This window comes from Talpa occidentalis, unplaced genomic scaffold (genome assembly GCF_014898055.3).
Source record: "Talpa occidentalis isolate TD23 unplaced genomic scaffold, MPIMG_talOcc4v2.1 talOcc4.11, whole genome shotgun sequence".
In the NCBI taxonomy this organism is placed as follows: Eukaryota; Metazoa; Chordata; class Mammalia; order Eulipotyphla; family Talpidae; genus Talpa; species Talpa occidentalis.
Window position 1 is genome coordinate 44324296 of NW_023601104.1, and position 20730 is coordinate 44345025.

The 20730-nt window shown below is 30.4% G+C and overlaps 1 protein-coding gene across 2 annotated transcripts in view; it reads right to left on the minus strand.

The window, feature by feature from the left end:
- The window catches only part of NOVA1 (NOVA alternative splicing regulator 1), a 149805-nt gene that overhangs the window by 126196 nt on the left and 2879 nt on the right, over positions 1 to 20730 (minus strand). The gene's annotated exons all lie outside the window — the stretch shown is intronic.

Genomic DNA, 20730 nt, shown 5'->3' on the forward strand with positions numbered 1-20730 from the left:
GCTCCATCCATGTTGCAGCAAAAGGCATTAGTTTACCTTTTTTGATCAAAATGACACTTCTCCAAAGAAGAAATACAAATGGCCAACAGGCATATGAAAAAAATGTTCAGCATCACTTATTATCAGAGAAATGCAAATCAAAAACACAATGAAGATACCACCTCACACTTGTGAAATGGCCCATATTAAAAAACAACAACAACAACAACAAACAATAAATGTTGTTGGCAAGGATGTGGTGAAAAAGGAATCCTTTTATAAATTTTAAATATGCCCAATAAAGGTATTCCCCAGCTTAATCTGTTTACCAGAATGGATGGATCACAAAGTTTGTTCAATGAATGGATCACAAAGTTTGTTCTCACTCTTCCTCTCTACTGAGACTTGATTTATAGGAGTGGGGGAAACACTAATTAGTGATGTATCCAGACTAATATGGATTAAAATATTCTGAATATGTGTAAGAAGATGATTAATGATTCCTTCCCTATTGTCTGGGATTTGGAAACTGAGTCCAAGGAAGAGAACAAGGAAGAAATAATTGTCCTCAGAATCTGAAGAGAATTGAAAACAACTGAGATCAGATAGTCTCTCTTTGGGGAGTACTCCTGTGTGGTGCAACAGGAGAGAAGGGTTTCTGTATGAGTTTTGACAGTACTCCCAGAAAAGACTACCTTTATACTCAAGGCTTAGAAGAGTACTTAAGACTCTTCTAAGTACTATGGCAAAGTAGTCAGAACACAGAGGGCTTAAAAAGAGAGTTCACTCAGGATATCTCACTATCAATTAACTGTGTAGTAGGAGACTTCAGTAGGCTCTTCACGGATTCAAAACAGCAACTGAAAACAGTCCGTATTTGGGCATTTGTTACATAAAGAAGGTATTAATATCCAGTCAGCATTATATCAAAGAGGTAACAAAGCTCAATAGATTATAATCATAAGCCAATTTAATTAAAATAAATTTTTGACCTTTACTTTCCACCTAGATACTAAACTTAAAGGAGTTAGAACCAGTAGTGAGACAGGGGTGGTATACCAAAATTTATTATCCTACTAAAATCTCATGAAAGACAGAAGATGCGAAAGAAGAAACCATACCAAATTCAAGTTCTCAGTGCCCACAGTCTGACTATTGCTGGAGTACAACTTTAAACCAGATATGAGACTAAAATTTCATATTACACTAGACTGAAAGATTTTTTTTTACTGACCAAATGTGAACAGGAAGTTATGATGTTTTTGTTTTTATTCAACCACAGCAGAGTCTACTAAGAGTACAACTACAGGTTAAAAATTCTATCCTCAGAAAAAACAGCAAGAACATAAAGAACAAAATTAAGTACAGGTACAATTCATCAGTAACAGGCAAAAATTGGCAACAACTACAGAGAGAATTAAAAGAGAATAAAGAAAAGGGAAAAAATCAAAGATAACCAGCTATCCTAGTTATGGTAACTTGAAAATCATTGGTAACAATAACTAAAACAAAAAATAAGAAGAAAGTCAGGTGTATAAATTGAGAAAATAAATAAGGTTTTTGACAGTGTTCTTCATCTACCTATTTATTCATATATGAAGGATATATACTGTGCACCTATTATGTGGAATAAACTATATTAAGCATGTAAATAGTATATAAATAGCATGTAAATAGAGTGACATGGTCATAACTGTGATAGAGCTAACCATCTACTAGGCTAGATAAGATTTGCAATAAGCATAAGAAGTGGAGGATGCTTCACAAGAACAAAAGAACAGTACCTTAATACAATTGAAATGGTCAGGAAAAACTTCTTAGATGATTAAAAAATAGAAATTTTTGAAATTTGAAATGTTAATGATAAATCTGTGCAAAGTGTGTGTATTCAGGCAGGAATGGATATATAAGACAACCAAATATCTCCAAAAAGAGAAATAACAGGCCAAAGTACGGGAATCTAAAAGATGTGCATTTTTAAGATAAGGCAATTTATAAAATAATTTAAATAATCAGATTTATTTTGAAATATATATCTCTAAGAGGTGATGGATGCAACCAATAGTTCAAAATAGTTTTTAGTTGAGCATAAGGGCTTAAGAATGCTGAACATTCTCAATTAAGAATATCTAAATAAAGGTAACAATTAAAGTCAGAGCAATAGCTAGGGCTAAGGACAGAATCTAAGTCCTACACTTATGGGATGATTAAAAACCAATCAAAATGCTCAAGAAGATATAGCTAGAAAGACAATACAATAAACAGGATCTTACAACGTCAAGAAAGTCAAAGGAAGAAAAATACAAGAGAAAAGACTGGTTATCAACATTGGAATGTTTCAGAAAATTAAAAGAGGGTGATAACTATATGACTAGAGAAGTTAGTTCAGTGAATTAAGTAACAGGACACTAAAGAACCTTAGGAAAGTTGGATAACTTCAGGTGTAGCAGAAAGCTGATGAAACAGAACTCTGAATAAAGATCATTCTTTCAAGAAATTTGATCATGGAAATGGGAAAGAGGCAATAACCATATAAGAATTACTGCAATCAAAGAAAGGAGTCAGTCTTTTATAATTTAAGATAAATAAGATCAGTAAAAAGATCATGGGTTTTTGGTGTCATATAAATCCATATAAAGTCTACCTAGCAGCTACGTGAAAATAGTATAATATGTTACAATGATATACAAAATAGAGCCAAATGATATACAATGATATACAAAACCACATCTCACATAAATGAACACTAATATTATGGTGTGATTTTAAAAAGAAACATAATTAATCAGCATGCCAAAATAAAATGTTTTAAATCACAAATTTTAAGCCATAATTTTGAGCGACAAAATTAAGTATCAGTTTTAACCTTAAAAATGTAACCAAGGGCCTCCCTGGTGGCACAAGGGGTTAAGATGCAACCTATGAAGCTATCCATAGCCACTGCAGCATGAGTTCCATACCTGGCCGGCCAGGGAGCTACCCACATGGTGCAGCAGACCTCTCCTGACTCGCCAGTTGCTCCCCTCAGCAGTGTATTTCAGTTAATCCGCCTGTTCTGTTTCCCACTCTATCTCTGGTGAGTCCTCTCACCCCCTGCACCTCTGGCCTGTACCCCAGCTCTTGTATGCATAAATAAATATTTAAAAAATGTAACCAAAATATACACTTGTACTTCACCTGCAATCCAGGAAGCTGCAACCAGTTTCCTTTTTTTTAAATAACAACTAAATAAAATTCCTCTACCACATCATTTATATATTGACAAGTATAAACATGTATTTTGCCTTATTCAGAGATGAAGTATCTTTTGCTAGTAAGATATACCAATAAAATGTATGATTAGAAATCAAAACTATTATTACAAGACTATTATTAAAAATATATTGGCTCTATTTTGGCTCTATAATTGGCTCAATTTTTCTGCTAATGTGTGCAATACCACAATTTTCTTTAATAAGAGAGTTCAGAATGAAACATAACAGTAAAAAAAAATATTTAAAGAGAAAAAAGCAAGTACATCCACTTGCATAATTTTCTCATGAGTAATAACATGAAAAAAATCAATTAGATACAAAAGTATCTTAAAATGTTTTATGGAAGAACGATTAACACCTGAATGGTTTTTTCTTTCTTGGTGTGTAAAAGATGAAGTTTTCATTTAGCATAATATCCCAAATAGTTCAATATATATTTATTATTCACAATGAACACACACACACACACACACACACACCCCACTTAACAAGGTTTACATTTTAAGCTAATTGTGTCATCAAGGATCAATAGACTTCACGTTGATACAATCCAATGAATAGGCATTTAGAATTTTCTTAATCCTATCGCTTCATATTTATTCTTTTAAAAATCGCTTTTCACAGGTATAAAAACACTTAACGCTACTCTAATAGATGTATAGCTACTGATATGCCTTAGAATAGATTCTTCCTTATAGACTCCCCTATAACATAAAATTAAAGGTGAATGTAGCTATCCCATTGCTTTTTCTTTTCAATTTATAAATTACTTGATCAATAGAATAATTGGAACAGGCTAATATCTGCTGCTTTCCATATGTTTTTAACAATGAATTCACAGTCAACTACATCTTTAGTTAATTCTTTCCTTGGCTTAGGAGAATGCATATTTACAAAATTCACTTTTGTTTTTAGTATTTGCTTTTGCTTTCATTTAAGGCAACATAATCATAATCATTACAGATTACATGTAGAGTTTGACAAAGAGAGATGGTAAGTAAAACGGCAAGATTTTGGACTTAGAACTGAAAGGATAATGCTGTGATTAAGATGGAGAAGACAGTGGGAGAAGTAGATGGGGATTGAGTGAAAGATTAGAATATTTAAATGCATATTAATTCTAACATACTAATTAGATATCCAAGTGATATCAAGTAGGTAACTACTATCATTATCTGGAATTCAGTTAAGAGGTCTAGAATGGATATAGACATTTGGTAGTCTCAAAGAACAGATGGTTATTTAAAGCTATGAAACTGAATAGGATCACCAAGGGAGTAAGCATACATATAGGAAAAGAAGGAGAGAGTAGCCCAAGGACTGAGCTCAGGGAAATGGAAAGAAAACTGCAGAGAAAATCAGAGGTCGCAATTAGTGAGGCAGAGATGTGCTGAAAGTAAAATGAAATGTTTCAAAGAAGAGGTAGTGATCACTGGTGCAAATGCTGCTGACTTGCATATGAAGACGTAGACTGAGAACTGACTACTGAATTATCTTCATTGAAGTCAGCAGTGATCTTGAAAGGAGCAGTTTCACTGGAAAGTTAGGATCAAAATTGAAACGGGAGAGGAACTGGAGACAACACAAGCTATGTAAGATTAATTGGAAATATTTATCGTTTAAGGCATGTAAACTGGAACAGAAAGTGGTATAAATGGAAAATGCTTTGCTTTTTAAGTTTTTAAAATGAAAAACTGCATTATAACATGTAAGTTTCAGGTGCACATCACTGAGAATTAACGTGTGTATATACTACTTTAAGCTTACTGCTATGCTAAAAAGTCCAAATACAGTGCTGTACACCAATGTTACCTCAATTTTAACAAAAACAGCAAAAAATTATATCATATACATGTGTACACACACTCACAGTCCAATTCTAAGGTAAAATGGGAAAATTTTTTCTTTCAACATTGGAGAAATTATATGTTTGTAGGTTTAAAGAATATAGTGGGGAAACTGATAATGTAACAAAGGGAAGAAACCCTTGCTAACAGATATCTGAGTAGCTAAGAGGGAATGGAAATTAGAATAAAAGCAGAGGATTATCCTTTCTTAGGGACAGAGGGAGTTTATCGGAATAAAATGGAAAAATACAAACCAAAAGTACTGAAGGAACTAGGTGAGTAGATCAGGTGGGGGAGAATACAAAAAAATTTTCACTTTATTTTCTCAAAGAAATAAGTAAATAACATCATCAATCAGGATGATAGAAGAGGTTTTGTTTTGATACTTATATTCATCATATATTGTGGAGCCCAATACCTTATTTTTGAAGGAAAGTGAAAATGTTACAATTGTGAAGGAAGTTGTGCTTATTCTCAATCTCTTTCCCAAAACCATATCGTAATATACACAAAGATAATTCTTAGTCATCCCTAATCAAAACTAAATACAGATTCCTCCTCCAGGAACTACCAACTTCCAATCAGACTTCAAACATTATCATCCCTAGGGGCCTCTCTGGTGGCGCAAGTCTCAGCACTATGAAGCTATCCTCAGCCACTGCAACATGAGGTCAATCCCCTGGCCAGGGAGCTAACCCAAATGGTGCAGCAGACCTCTCCTGTCTCGCCAGCTGATTCCCTTCAGCAGTGTATTTCAGTCAATCTGCCTGTTCTCTGTCAATCCACTGTCTCTGGTGAATCTTCTCCCCACCCCACTTCTGGCCTGTACTCAGTTCTTATATGCATAAATAATCTTTAAAAAATAAATCTAGAAAAGAAAAATCTCTAAAGGTTCTATGTATCTAAGATTACATTTATTGCTCTAAAGATTTGACCCACAGGATTTAATCGTAAGATTAAATAGTCTTTAGCAAATTTTCTTTCTTTACTCTTTCCTATAGCTTCTAGTATTCTTGTATATTAAAAGATTTATCATTCTCAATATAAGGTTGAATTTACTCTACACTATGACAACTATTCAGTAATATTTTACATTTTCCACAAAGTAACTCCAGAATAAATGATCTGAAGTACACTTACTGAAGTACACTTACACAGTCACACAAAACAAAATTATATGTACAGTTGTTCTTGTTATGATATTAAATAAGTTGAAATTATAAAATAAATCCAAAATATTTAATACATATTTTAATATGTAAAGTATCTGAAGATAGCATTAAGTTTATATGCTGATTATTAAAAATAGAGACATCATTAAAAAAATTTACCATAATGGCAAATAAGAATTTTTGTAGTGGCTTATGGAAAATATGAATGCTTGTTAAGGAACAGAACATAATAAACCATGACCCCTAAAATATACTCGTAGTCAACTATACCACTCAAATTTCTTGGAACTTTTACAGAAGTTACAGAAACATAAATTGAAATGTGTAAAATCTTCACAGAAGCAATTTTAAAAAGTGTTATTTTCACAAGTCTTAGTACCTTGAAAAAGATCATGCAGACAATTATTATTCTGTATGCACCACCTGAAATGCCTTTTAAAAGTTTGATCAATATTTGTAATGTTCTATATGTATATGTGTAAGCAGGAAAAAGAGGAAATAATGAATTGTTAATTTTCAAGAATCTTAATACAAATAAATCCACATATACAATAAAATATCCATATAGCTGAGACTGGAAGAACACCTTACAATACTTAGAAGTACTATAAACTCATGAATCAAAACAGCTGATTTGCTAAAAATTTATCTGTACATATAATAACTAATATCACTTCTAATTATCTATTGAAAATATAACCTATGTAAAAAGACATATGTAAGGGACAAAATTATATATACACAAATTACTTATATTATCTGAAAAGGATGAATGAAGAAAGGTTAGCTTTAACTTTCTCTGTAATGTGTGCATTTTTATGAATTGTGATGAAAAAAATATCAACTTTCATTGTGGGAAAAAATCCTTAATAGCAATGTTTTCCTTTTAAGGGACACATTAAAGTAATATAATAAATTTTATGTAATTTATTTTATATTAAAATCCCTGCTCTAAATTTAGTATTAATACATGTAATAAACATGGGAAGGAGTTGGAGAGTCATAAAAAATGCCTATTTTAAGTCAGGTATTATGTGACATGACATATTTTCTTTCATGGTCCCTAAAGAAAAAACTAACAATTATGTGAAAGGTACTAATATCCCCATTACACAGATGAGAAAATTAGAAGTCCCAAAAGATTAAGTGATTTGATCTAAATCATACAGCTAGCAAGTAGCACAGCTCAGATTCAAATTATGCTGTCTGACACATTTTTTATAGGGATCTTGTATTCCATCTCACATCCCCAACAGGCATAGAAAATACTGAACTGACTTGATAATTTCTTAATAAATGCCACTGTATAATGTTCAAAGTGCTGATTACAATATGTATGATCATAGAGATTTGACTAGACCCTTCTAATCTCAAGTCTGCAACAAATCTCTAAAGTCGAGCTTATATATGATTTGAAATGTAAAAGACAAAATCTCACGGGGTTAAGCAAAGAAAAATTGAATAGCTTCATGCAAATAAATTAATCTCATAGATAACAAGAAATTTCAAACCACCTTGCGCGCTAGTATCAAGATGAAAATGGGAAAATACAAAGAAACTATCAAGGTGCTATGTTTACAGATCTTTACATTTACAGATGTTGAGTTCTCCTTGCAAAGGTAAAATTCAAACTTTTAGGACTAATACTTGAATAAGGAAAAAAAAATCAACCCACTGAAAACTTCAAATTATTTCCCAGGGATGGACCAATGTACTAGTCTGGTAAATCATACATAAATTTTGACTACCATATTTCCAAACTCATTTATAAGTAGATTGGTGCAAAGAATTACAGAACTACAGAAAGTAAAGAAACAAGTTTATCATTAACTTGAATATATCAAAATCATTTTAATTTTCACTTGCCTTATTTCCCAACCTGTAAAACAGAGATCAAAATTCCTACCTATAGATATTTCTTTAAGAATTAAAATAAATTATAGAAATGGAAAATTTAATTAAAACAATAAACCATGTACCACTTATATTATTAAGCAACTTTTAGTGATATAATTCTAAATTTTTAAAAACAAGACAATCACTTTTCCCATTAAAATGTTAGTGTTTTAAAAGGCACATAAAGATATTCAGAAGCTGGCTCTTTAAAAAACACTAAAGTTAGATAACTGTTTCTTCAAACATTTCCAAATCCAAAGGTTCTTCAAAATTCCTCTGAAACAAAATTATATTTGTTTTGCATATTTTCTGTTGTCAACAAATGAAAATGGTCCTTGGTTAAATTGTTTAATCTAATTAAACCTAAATTTCCCTGGTCACCTTGTAGTTTTCTACGTATTTTTAATGGAATTGGGTGAATTATTTAAAAGGCCTTCAGTAAAAATCATTGATAAAGCAATTTTTTTAAAAAATCAAAGGGAAAAAAAAAACATATCCAAGAAAGCTGGAATATGATTTCAAAGTTGAGTGGCTTGTCATAAAAGGGCAATCTGCAGTTTGTTTTTAATGGCTTTCCTGCCAAGACTTTACAGAACCTCAGAACTTTTCTCATTGACGTATGTACATTTTCTAAAAATAAGAATACTGTTTTCAAACCTTACTTACTTTACTAAATCATTCTGGCCATACCAAATACATCAGCATTATTATTCTCAGACAAATGTAAAATATATATATAATTATCATTCACATTTATAGTTATCTGTTAAAACTATATGCTATCTGTAACATTCTCATTTATTTTCACAAACTTCAGAGAATAAGTTTCTTAGACACATCCCACACAGATAATTTCAACAGCAAAAACATTTTCACAGGAGCTGAAAAATTACAAAGTAGATCAGCATTTTAAGCCCAACAGCAGGAAACCATATAATAAAAGTAGCAGCCTTCCACTATAAAATTACTAATCTTAGTAATACAGTACATTAAACATGCCATTTTGAGATATATGCCAACCTAAACTGTCACATAAGGCATATCTAGCTCATTATCACAGTTAGTGTTTTTCATATCCAGAGTCACTCTAGTTTTTAAATAAAATATCAAATACATCAGTATAGCTAAAAATATGATAAAGCTTTGAAAGGAATATACCTTTCCTAAACAGAACAGATATACACTTCAGAAGTTTAAAATATTACTGTAATGATAACATGGCTGGACATTTTCTGTTGAGGAGATGTATAAATACAAAATAGAATACTTACATTTTAAAAGCAGAATTTGTAAGAAATGTTAAATTTAAACAAATGATAAATATTTGAAACAATATTTTGAAATAATTCATAAACGTAAGATTTCTTCCAAAGTTCCCTCAAATAGAACTGTATTTGCTCTGCAAAAAAATGTATGTAGTCATCTTACCTATATTATTTATTCCTCTAAGAGCAGGTCATCATAGAGTACTATGATATGTGTATCAATTAGAAGGCATCAATGGGACTTTCCTTATTCCTCCTTACATTTAATTCAACCTTGAGTTATAAAACTGGTATTATTGATTTATGAATAGCACTTAAGTAAAGATTACACAGTGAATATTTTTATTTCAAATCCCCATCTGGTGCTTAATGTCACTTCAGCTGTTCAATTTTTTAATGTTTCTCTACATAACTAGCCAATAATTTCACAAATCAGTATAAAATGCTAGATAGACTTTTAATCTCAAGTTCGAAATGTATAAACATCTGAATTTGACGGGGTCTTGCTTAAGACTGATTCTTACGTGAAATAAATATTTATCAAATTTATATAATTTAATAAATGAGAAAAACTTTATCCGATATGATTGCAAACAGTTATGAATCAAAAATAAACTAATAGACTAATAAAACGGACCCATTTAAGTCACTATTTAAATATACTTGCACAGACAAGAGGAGATGGAAAGCGAACAAATGTCAAAACCAAATTTCTATTTCTGAAGTTTTTGCATATAGAACACTCTCCACAGTTATTTGTACTTCACTAGGTCCCCAATTTTTATTCTTCTATATTTAGCACATAATTGCCTAATAAAAGAAAGCCCTCATGTTTCTTAACATCTTTTCTGTATCCTTTCATTTTCCTTTAGCCCTTTCCTTTCTAAACAGGTTAATCTTCTCTTTAGTACTATTTATTTTTCCTAAGCAGAAAGCCAGACACTGCAGCTAACACTCTTTTTCCTCCACAGGCAATTCTTAGTCCACAGTACAAATCTCACAAACTACATTCGAAATATACATTTTAATTATAGTACCACTGCCAGTCATTTTATAGACACAAGAGACACATTTTTAGGTAAAAACACTACTGTTAATACGTCTCTAAGACAAATATTTTAATATTTTAAGATTATTTTTCTTTTTCATTATTTTCTTTTATCTATACAAATATCAGCACTATCTCCTATCCCCATTCCTCCACTCCCCAACAATATCCCATATTACCAAACTACTTTTGAACCCGTGAATATGCAAGAATTTGTTGTATCTTCATGGCATATATATTTATGCCTCTCTGCTTCAAATGACCTTCTGTTCTTGTCCACAAGCAATTTAAAATTCAACTCTCAAAAACCTGTTAGCTCCTCCATTCAATCTTCTTTGAAGTCTAACTTTTTCTTTCAAGATCTAGCCACTTTCTACTCAAAATTCTACCATTATACCATTAGCAAGGTTTATCAAAATCAGCGATTCATCTTTGGTGTTTCTTATTGCTCTCTTGTTTGTGAGAAATATCTTTAGGGCATTGTATATTTAGTTCTAACCCGAAAGGGAGCACACAAATCCATCAAAATGTTAATAATTCTGGTAATGGTGGCAGGTAAGGGCAGTGAAAGCAGCAGTGTTTACATGACAAACACTAGGAGTTATCTTAATCTACTATTCTCCAACAGATTTTAGAAAAGAAAATAAAAGAATTTAGAAAAATGTAGGAGACCAAGCAAAAGAAATGAAAGAGTGTGTATCTATTAAATGTGTCACATCTATTAGATCAGTCATTGGTTTACTGCAGCAAAAATCAAAGCAATGCACTGATATGACATTAGTATTTCATGAATTCCTCAACATTTTAATGGCTTAAAAAGTATTTAAAAGGCTTTAAAGTAGTCAAATTCAGTAAATTTCCTAAAATTTTAATTTCAAATAATAACACATACTAACATCTTGACAAACTACACAAACAAAGGTTTACCTTTTCTTTCTTCGGAAATAAGAAAATTAAGTAGTTCAGATTCTAAAAGCCATTATGTATTTAAACATGCTAACGTTTCCTCCTTAGGTGGAAAAACAGATATTGACATGTGTTAAAATTAAATTAGTTAGTAACCATATATTAAATAATATTAAATAAAATATAACTGAGTTGTTAGTAATCTTTGGTTTTCACAATTATCTTATGTCATTATAATTACACCTGAATACAAAGGTAGTAATGTGACAGTACGTAAACTATAATGTGACATGACTACAAAGTCATGTAATGAAGGCAATTAAAATTATTTTATTAATAAATATTAATTAAGCTCATGTGCTTAAATCAGAATATTTATAAAGGGATCTTCATTTTGAAGATGGGTTTGGAGTATTATCTGTAATATTGGCTTTTAGTTTTCTTCTCACAAGGACAAAATGCTAAATAGAAAGCAAAATCCCCTGGTTATTCTTTACTCTTCCTTAATACCTGATCCCTACTTATCTTAACAGTTCTGTGGCCATTTCATGTTTGAATTTTCAAAATTAAAGGTTCACTTATCCACAGATTTTACACACATACACTCCCATCAAGTATACTGGAAATGTAATAAAGAACTAAAGATGAATTACCTTCTACATCCATTGTATTAATATTACATGAGCACTTCACAGAAGAAACCTCAAATTGGTCATTCATACATTCATTTAAATTTTGAGTGCCACCTATGTTGAAAACACTAGGATGTATGCTGAGCATACAAGCAGGCAAAAAGGATGACGTAAAACCCTTCACAATAATAGAGCTTAATTCCATCATTCAGTTAATATGTGTAAAACCTATCAAGAAAATATTTCTTGTTTTAATTTTAAATGTAAAGGAAAAAAGTCTTCAAAATCATATTAAATATTCTTATGTTAGAAAGTGGTCCCTAAACTTGCAATGTAATGCAAATAACATCAAAATTCTAATTAACTAAAACTGGACCAATTTATTGAAGTGGGTACATAAACATATAAAACAGTAATGTTTTTAAGTTAATAATGATTGTATATCTGTATTTTCTACTTAAGCTGCCTTACAAAGAGCCTCATGCTTATTTTTAAAGCATATTATTTTTTCTTTTTAAACCACTATGAATATCCAGCCAATATGCAACACTTAAGGAAAGTTTTATTAAAGTCATAAAAATATAGAAACACACATGTACTTGAAAACAATTTATTAGAAAATTTATGCTTTTTTTTTTAATCAAAGCTAACTGCTTACCCAAAATAAACAAAAAAGGTAGAGTTAATGAACAAAACAAGCAAGCAAAAAAAAGAAATTTGGCCAATGAAGAAAAGTAACAAAACTGTAGAAATCAAATGAACCTGAAAATATTGCCACTTTCAAATAGTAAAATTACAGGAAAATAGAAAATGACCCAACTATATTCCAGTCAATATAATCTTTTTTTTTAACCTGGACTTTGGGTGTAGCAAATTGACAAAAAAATTATAAAGTAGTATGCTTTTAACTTAAGAAAAATATAAAGGATTTATTAATTTTAAAATAAGGAGGAAGTAAAAGACTTATTTCCTTACAATCGTATGCAAAAAGGGTGTTAGGGGCTGGAGATCACAGTAAAACAACAAGAGAATGAAGTGTCCGGTATAATTGTACCATAGATTTAGAAAATATAGTTAAGTTACATGACAATTATCAGCATATGTCATTTAATCTCTTGGTAGCTAGGTTTTCTCAACTGTTAAGTGAAGATACTGAAAGATATATCTAAATTTCACTCCTTTTATCTAGTTTCATTAATTCCATTTTTCAATTTCTTTAATTGGAAAATCTCCCTGCTACTCACAGGTGCCCTCATTAAATTCCTATGTGTCCTCATTTTGTCTTTGACAAAGATGTTCTACAATATAATTTAAAATAAAGCTTAAGAAGACAGTAACAATGAAAACACAACTTCTGAGGCTAATGTAAGACATGACCATATTCTTTTACAATGAAAAGATGCTTTGTAATCATTGAGCAAATAGCTACGTGGGCGGGGGTGGGGGGGTGGGGGTGCGTCCGATAAATATAACAAGAGAAAACTTCCTGAGAGATCTGATAGTAAAGAATGAAATTAGATTTATTTTACAAAGTACATTCATTGCTTTAAAAAAAAAAAACTTGTCTTAGAAAAATAAAATATGAGTTATACAAAAATAATTAAGGCTGAGTATCTGAAAGATTAATCTCCAGGACCTCACTAGTTTCGAACATAATTCCTTCCAAAAAAAAAAAAGTATTTAAAAAATGAGTATAAGCAAAGTTGAAGTTACAGTTCTTCTAAAATAGTAACATAAAACAAAAATAAAAACATCTATCACATTCCCTACTATATTCTGTTATAATGAAATAGACCACACCTCCCTTCTACTTCATCCTTCCCCCCAAATTAGTAGTTCATGAGAGTCACAGTCCAATCTCATCCCTAGAGCTGCAAATTATTAACGGTTTTAATGAAGACGATTTTCTTCTTTAGGATAGGAATGATTTTTGAAAAAGTGAGTCAACTGAGTCAGCATTTATGATATCATAGAGGAAATGGCAGAATTTGTAATATCATTTAAAAAGTTGATCTTGTGAAAATGTATACTGCAAAAGAATCATGGGGCTTTCAATATGTAACTGCTCTCAAAAATCTTTAAAACAAAAAGAAAGGTGATTCCTTAAAAACTTCAAAAAGTATGCTCAGTTCCACAGGGAAAATAAGAAATACTACAATCTAACTTAAAAATTACTGAGTTCAGGAAAAAAAGGATTAGAAATTATAAACATACTGAACATCAGTAAGGCATAAGACAGATTTTGAAGAAAAATATTAATTTAAAATATCAATTATTAAATAATTGAAGAATAATTAAAAAATGTTTTATTTTCCACACCAAAATCTTACCTGAAACATATTGTTGTTAAAAAACTCAAGATACTGATTTCATTTTTCATCTGGTCCTGTCAACGATGCTATGACAGGCCCTGCAGGAAGCAGCAAAAGATCAATGATGGAGTGCAGATATTATGCGTTTTCATGATCAAGATTTGTTATGGAAAAGGATATCCATATAGCAGTGGCTTAAAACTTAGTAAATATTGAAACTATCTGAAAAAGTTTGTCAATGTACACAATATTCTTCTTTTTAGACTTTGTAGTTTTAAAAAGTTTCTCATTATCTTCTTTATCAAAAATTTTTAAATGATGGCAAGTATATATGTAAAATTTCAAATAATCACTTTTATATTGATGAGAATTGATAAAGAAAACAATCTACAATATCAAAAATGAAAAATCTTGGTTGAAAACTGAAATACGTTTAAAAATGTGGAGGAAAACATCCCCTTGACTTCTAGATGTGATTATTTTACTTTTATTTCACTTAATTACTATAATTACCAATAAATTACCACTAGCCATAATTAAAATAAAAATTAAAACAGACTTTTTATAAGCAGTAACCTCAAAATCAAATAGTTATTTGCAACACTGGAAAAATGTCTTCAAAAAAAGTATATAGGATACAAAAACATTAGGAAAAAATGTGTGCAAACTCCAAGACTTAATTAACTCTTGGGTAACTGACGTTATATTCCATAGATACCAAAAAATTCATGATAGTAAAAATAACAATCAAAACTGCTTCACAAAGATTCCAAATGCCATTTTAAAATTCCGAATTATCGTAAAATAATATAGAACTTTGCTTTTTTACCTTAGGAACTGTTTTCCATTCAAGGGTCAATTAATCATAAGACTGTGATGAGATACCTATATTAATTGGAATACTATTAGAACACACAAGAAACTTCTGGATATGTCATGGAAGCATACTATAAGTTGGCACTTCAAACATTAAGAAATTTTAAACCATAGAAATAAATGACTAATTTTTAGAGTTTGTAATCAAGTTTTAATTTACTTGTAATAAAATTTCAACAACACTTTATTATTTCAACAGCACTCCACTGTCAAATTGGAACATCCTAAAAATATTTCCTACATGCTATACCTATGTCATTTGTTGGAAAACCAAACTCCCAGTAAAGTTTGCTTGCCAAAGATCCTAAACATGCCAAAAAAGATAAAACTGAATTTACAGGGACTGAATTTTACAGAGACTATTTCTCCTATAAAAATAAACAAATGTTAGTCAAAGATGATAACAAAAAAAGAACAATAATGTACTTCCACTCACTTATGATTTAAAAATGTTCTTGGGTTGAGGATATGGAGAAATTTAAATCCTTCTCGCCTAAGGTTAATTTCTTTTTATTCTAAACCTAAAGCCCCCATCTCCTTTTCATGTTGATTTTACCAGATTCATGGAAAATCACTTGTTTTAAATATTAAAAATATGGAAAAGCAAATGCCGTGTCTTTAAAAAATAACATGAAGAAAAGGGAAACGTCACCAAACCAAGCATCAGGAAATACTGAGAAGCCCTGCTTCATTTCTTACATGTTGCGTTTTATACTATGACACTTCAGTCTCTGAGGGTCAGGTTAATTAAGCGCCCATAGCAGCTGCAGTGCAATGTGAGACACATACTGCTGAGGTTCCCACCAGTCCAGTCCAATTACCTATAGTATTCCAGCACTGGACAAGTGACAACCAACCTCTCCTCTCTAGTCATTTGCTCCCACTGGTCTACTGATAAATGTTAGAACAAACTAACCTCTTTTTGGAAAAGCCTGCAAAGCTGAATGCACCTGCTGCAGGCTGCAATGATGAGTCCCAGAGAGATGTTTGTCAGTCAGATCTCTGCAGATGTTGTTTAACTTTATGCTAGAGCTGTATCCAAAGATGGAAATGAGATGGCAATCAAGCACAAACCTCCCATCCTCATCCCCCCAATTTTATATTGAAAAGCTGCACTTGCTCATAAAACGTAGCTATACTAAACTGGAAACAAAGTAAGAGTAAATTCCATGGTTTTAATAAAACTGTTTATTAGGTGAGTTTTAGTTAACAAGTGGCATAATGTGTTCAATAAATGTTACTTGTGTCATTTACAAGCTTAAAATTTATTTCTCTTAAGTCATAGCAAAACAAAAGAAAGAACAATAAAATTGACAAGTTTTTGATTAGTAGTTTGGTTTAGTTACACCACATACTCCTTAGTGTTCATAAGATACAGATCACTTTTCCTCTTTATATATTATGTGAAACATCTTCAATCCATAAGTACTGAGCAGTTTTTTTTTTGTTTTTTTACCAATTATATTCACTATTTTTGAACTATTCCTAAAATCTTGTAGGGCTGTAATTGTAAGTTAATTTTGTCAGGTATTTGTAATTCCTCAAAATGTTGCAAATTTCAAATGAGAGATATTTTCAAAATCCAGAAGGTTTCAAACAACAAATTTCAAAGTGATGCTGTGCTATACAATTCATCAAACCACTGACAAAGTAAATTAATGATGTTCTATAGCTCACTAAATGGAAAATAAAACATCAAAATCAAATAAAAAGGAATCAAATAAAATGAATGCTTAGCTGTTTAATGTTAATTTAGTTTTCCTAAAATTCCCACTACCCAAAACATTTGCTCACATAGGTTAAGTGTAAAAATTGTATTTTTCAGAATCTACAGTGTTATATAAATTATGCTATGCCAGTAACATTCCTTCATAAGTTAAGATTGCTTTTATATATCCTTTACTAAAAATACAGGAAATTTTCAGAGAGGTAGTAAAGTCTAAGTAGAAGATAATGGTTTCTACTTCAACTGAGGATATAAAGATAACATATAAAATAACCCAAAACAATAGGGAGTATGACAAATACAAGTTTTAAGATTTAAGAAAAAACACTTAGTGTCAGTAACTCTTTGATCATATTAAAATCAAAGGTATAGCACAGTATGATAACTATCCTAACTAAATTCAACACATTGAAAATTACACTATTTTATTTCCTATGTGTTAAAATTCTCTTTACTTATAAATTTTGCCTTAAAATATATACCAATAAATTTCTAAATACCTTGCACCTAAGATCAAAGAGTATAGCTTGCAACTTTTAGAAGCTATAACAAAAGTATTCACATTATAATACCAATGTCATAATATTCTTCCTTCAACAAAGTAAACAAAAGAAGTAATTTATTTTAAACTTCATAAACTCCACTGATTTCCAGAAACATAATCATTTTTATATAACCCCAATCCAGAAGGGTAAATCAGCCATTGAATTTTCACCATACCAAAATGAAGGTAATGTGGGGCATTTCTTTTACTAAAAGAAAAAAATCACTTATATTTACTTTTTCATGATTTTCAAAATGTTGACATAAAAATGGTTTGTGATTTTTAAAAAAGCATCACCCAAATTAGATAGCAATAAAATTGAGATATAACAAATCTAAGAATGCCAAGTTAAAATTTTAACTTACAGACCATACAGAAAATAATTTATATTAAAGATGATCCAGTTTTATAACCACATTTATGAAAACAGAATAAAATATACACAAATATATGCCATAAGTATGGTGAGCAACCCCTGTTTGATCGATATAAATAAATATCTCCAGTGTCATGTAATGACATAAAAAAAGGTACACTATGACGTGTTCTAAAATCTAAAGTTTACATGACACTATTTATTTTATATATCCTTTACTATTCCGAAACAATAATGTATTCAATAACTTTTCCTGATTAACTGACCGAAACACTCATTTTTAAAAATAATTTTAACAGATACAGTCGATCTATTTGTTAATAAAAACTAAACACATCTTCAGAAGCCAAATTAAAGAATGAAAGAACACTATCGCTATTCTGAAAATGCAGTTATATATTCCCTAAAATGAGAAAGCAACAACTTCATGTAACCTACTTATAAAAAAGAACATAAATAAAAATTGGTTGTTTCAATCAAGCAGAGAAAATTCATAAGCCATTAGTAATAAGTTAGTACTCTGTAAGATTTACATTTTTAAAAATGGATAAATGAATTATACAGTAAAAAGTAATATAAATCTGCCTAAATGCCTTTTCTTTCTGATTATAGCAACGGAAAAATAAACTTCACAATCTTCATCATACAATCTCCTCAAATTATTTTATTCAATACAGGACATGCTGAAATACAGTGAAAATATAGTTCTATGAATTCTAAATTCATGCCAATTAATATTCAAAAGTATTTTCTTCATTTTAATCATAAATATTAAAGAAATGCTTAAGATATTTTAAAGATACTAAGGGGAAAAAAGAAAAACAAATATGATAAATATGAAATTATATTGACTATAATAAAGACAATATATCTATCATTTAAATTGAAATTTATCAAAATATCCCCAAAGTATGTCATATTCTGCATTATGTATCCTGAAGAGCATTTATCTCAAATACAAAAGTATTTTTAACTAAGCCTCTAAACACAATCACATTGTTTCAAAATTAAAGTAATATGAGAAAATTTACTACTATACAACTGAAGAATACTTTCCACAAATACACTATTACCAAATGAAAAATAGAAAAATGCTTCACGAAATAAATTATCAGTCACATTCATTATAGTAGAATACAATTACAAAACACATAAAAATGGACTTTTGAATTACTGTATGATCCTATAAGAAAATCCTTACAACTCAATGGTATAATCAAAGTTTTATATAATTGAGTTCATCTGAGATGAGCAAGGTAAGTATCCCTTACACATATCTGAGTAAGAGAAGTTGAAGAGGGCTCAAAGGCTGCAATACTGAAGAATACCAGAATCTTAGAAAATTCCACAGGCTTGTGGTCAAGTGTGAACAGACTGTTAACATTAAAGTATATCAAAAGAGAGAGATGTCTCTGTCCAAACGGGTAACGAAAATTATATTTAAATACAAAGTGCTCAAAATAAATTGCAAGGCTTTATTTTATCCTTAAAATTGATTCCATACTGTGTGATTGGTTTCCACCTGTTACAGGCAGAGTATAAGCCTTCTTTTATCCAGACAGTACAACTCACATTTGATCAGGTTACGTCACTACATGCATACACACACACACACACACACACACACACACACACACACATCACACACACAATTTTATTCATCGCATTCTAGTTTTCCATTTTTTCCAAAAGATGTGCTTGCTCTATATGAATAACATGCCTCAGAGCTATAAATAAAATAAGCAATTTCAATGAAATAAAAAAAAATGCACAACTAAGTGGACTAAAAACAAAAGACCTAATTCTTGGTGTACCCTTTCTAACCTACTGAAAATAAACTATATTCAAATGAAAAGGCATTTAATTTACTATTTGGAATATCCTTGATAAATACCAATTTTCTGTAACATCCCTGCACATCTGATACCACCTCATGTATAATGCAAAAAAGCTATTTCATTTTCATCTATTGACAGTGAATTTAATTTACCATTGCAGCTCTTTTCCTAAAACTATCATGTTATTAATTCTGCAATCAAGCTCTTTTGAGTGCTTTTATTTGTACTAAGGGTTTTCACAATTCCACATTGATTTTTTTTCATCATAATATACCTTTTAAACATGGCAATGTGAATATGTTAGCAAACTTTGTTAATGCATAAGGAAAAGTTTCGGGAACAAGGAACGCCATTTACAAAACTACACTCACTGGAAACAAACTTTCAAAAGACGTCATATCTAACAGATTGCATTTTAGTTTAATAAATTTAAAGTTTACCAAATATACTATATTTAATTTATATACCTAAATGACAGTTTCAACCATTCTAAAACCTCCTTATCCAACATAATGGTCCATTTTCTACAACCAAGTGATTGGCTATGAAGAAGAAATCCTCCAAATGTTCTGCTTACATTCATGCCAGATGTCTTTGCTGTATTAAAGAACTCTTACTGAATTAGATCATTGAAAGCAAATCGGCTTTTCTTCTTCACCAGAAAAAAAAAAAATAAGCAGTATCAGTCCCCTCAGCACTACATTAATATTTTATGGTCATAAAGATAAAATAACCCCCGAAATGGTAAAAAGCAAATCAGTTAATGATGTTTTATCTAGGAGATACACTATTCATTATGGAGATTTTCCCATTAAACTTAAAATCTATATAGTGAGTAGCAAAATTTAAAAAAGGATAAACGTTTAGAACTATGTAACATTTGAAATAAAAAAGCACACTGTAAAGTACAAAAAAATAACACCACCTACAAAATTCGCCATATTCCAGTGGGTTACAGTACCATGTAAACTGTTAACATATTTTAATCAACTACAACTATTAAGTAACACAAATTTTAAAGCATTATTTTACTTCTTACATAATAATACACTTCCCATT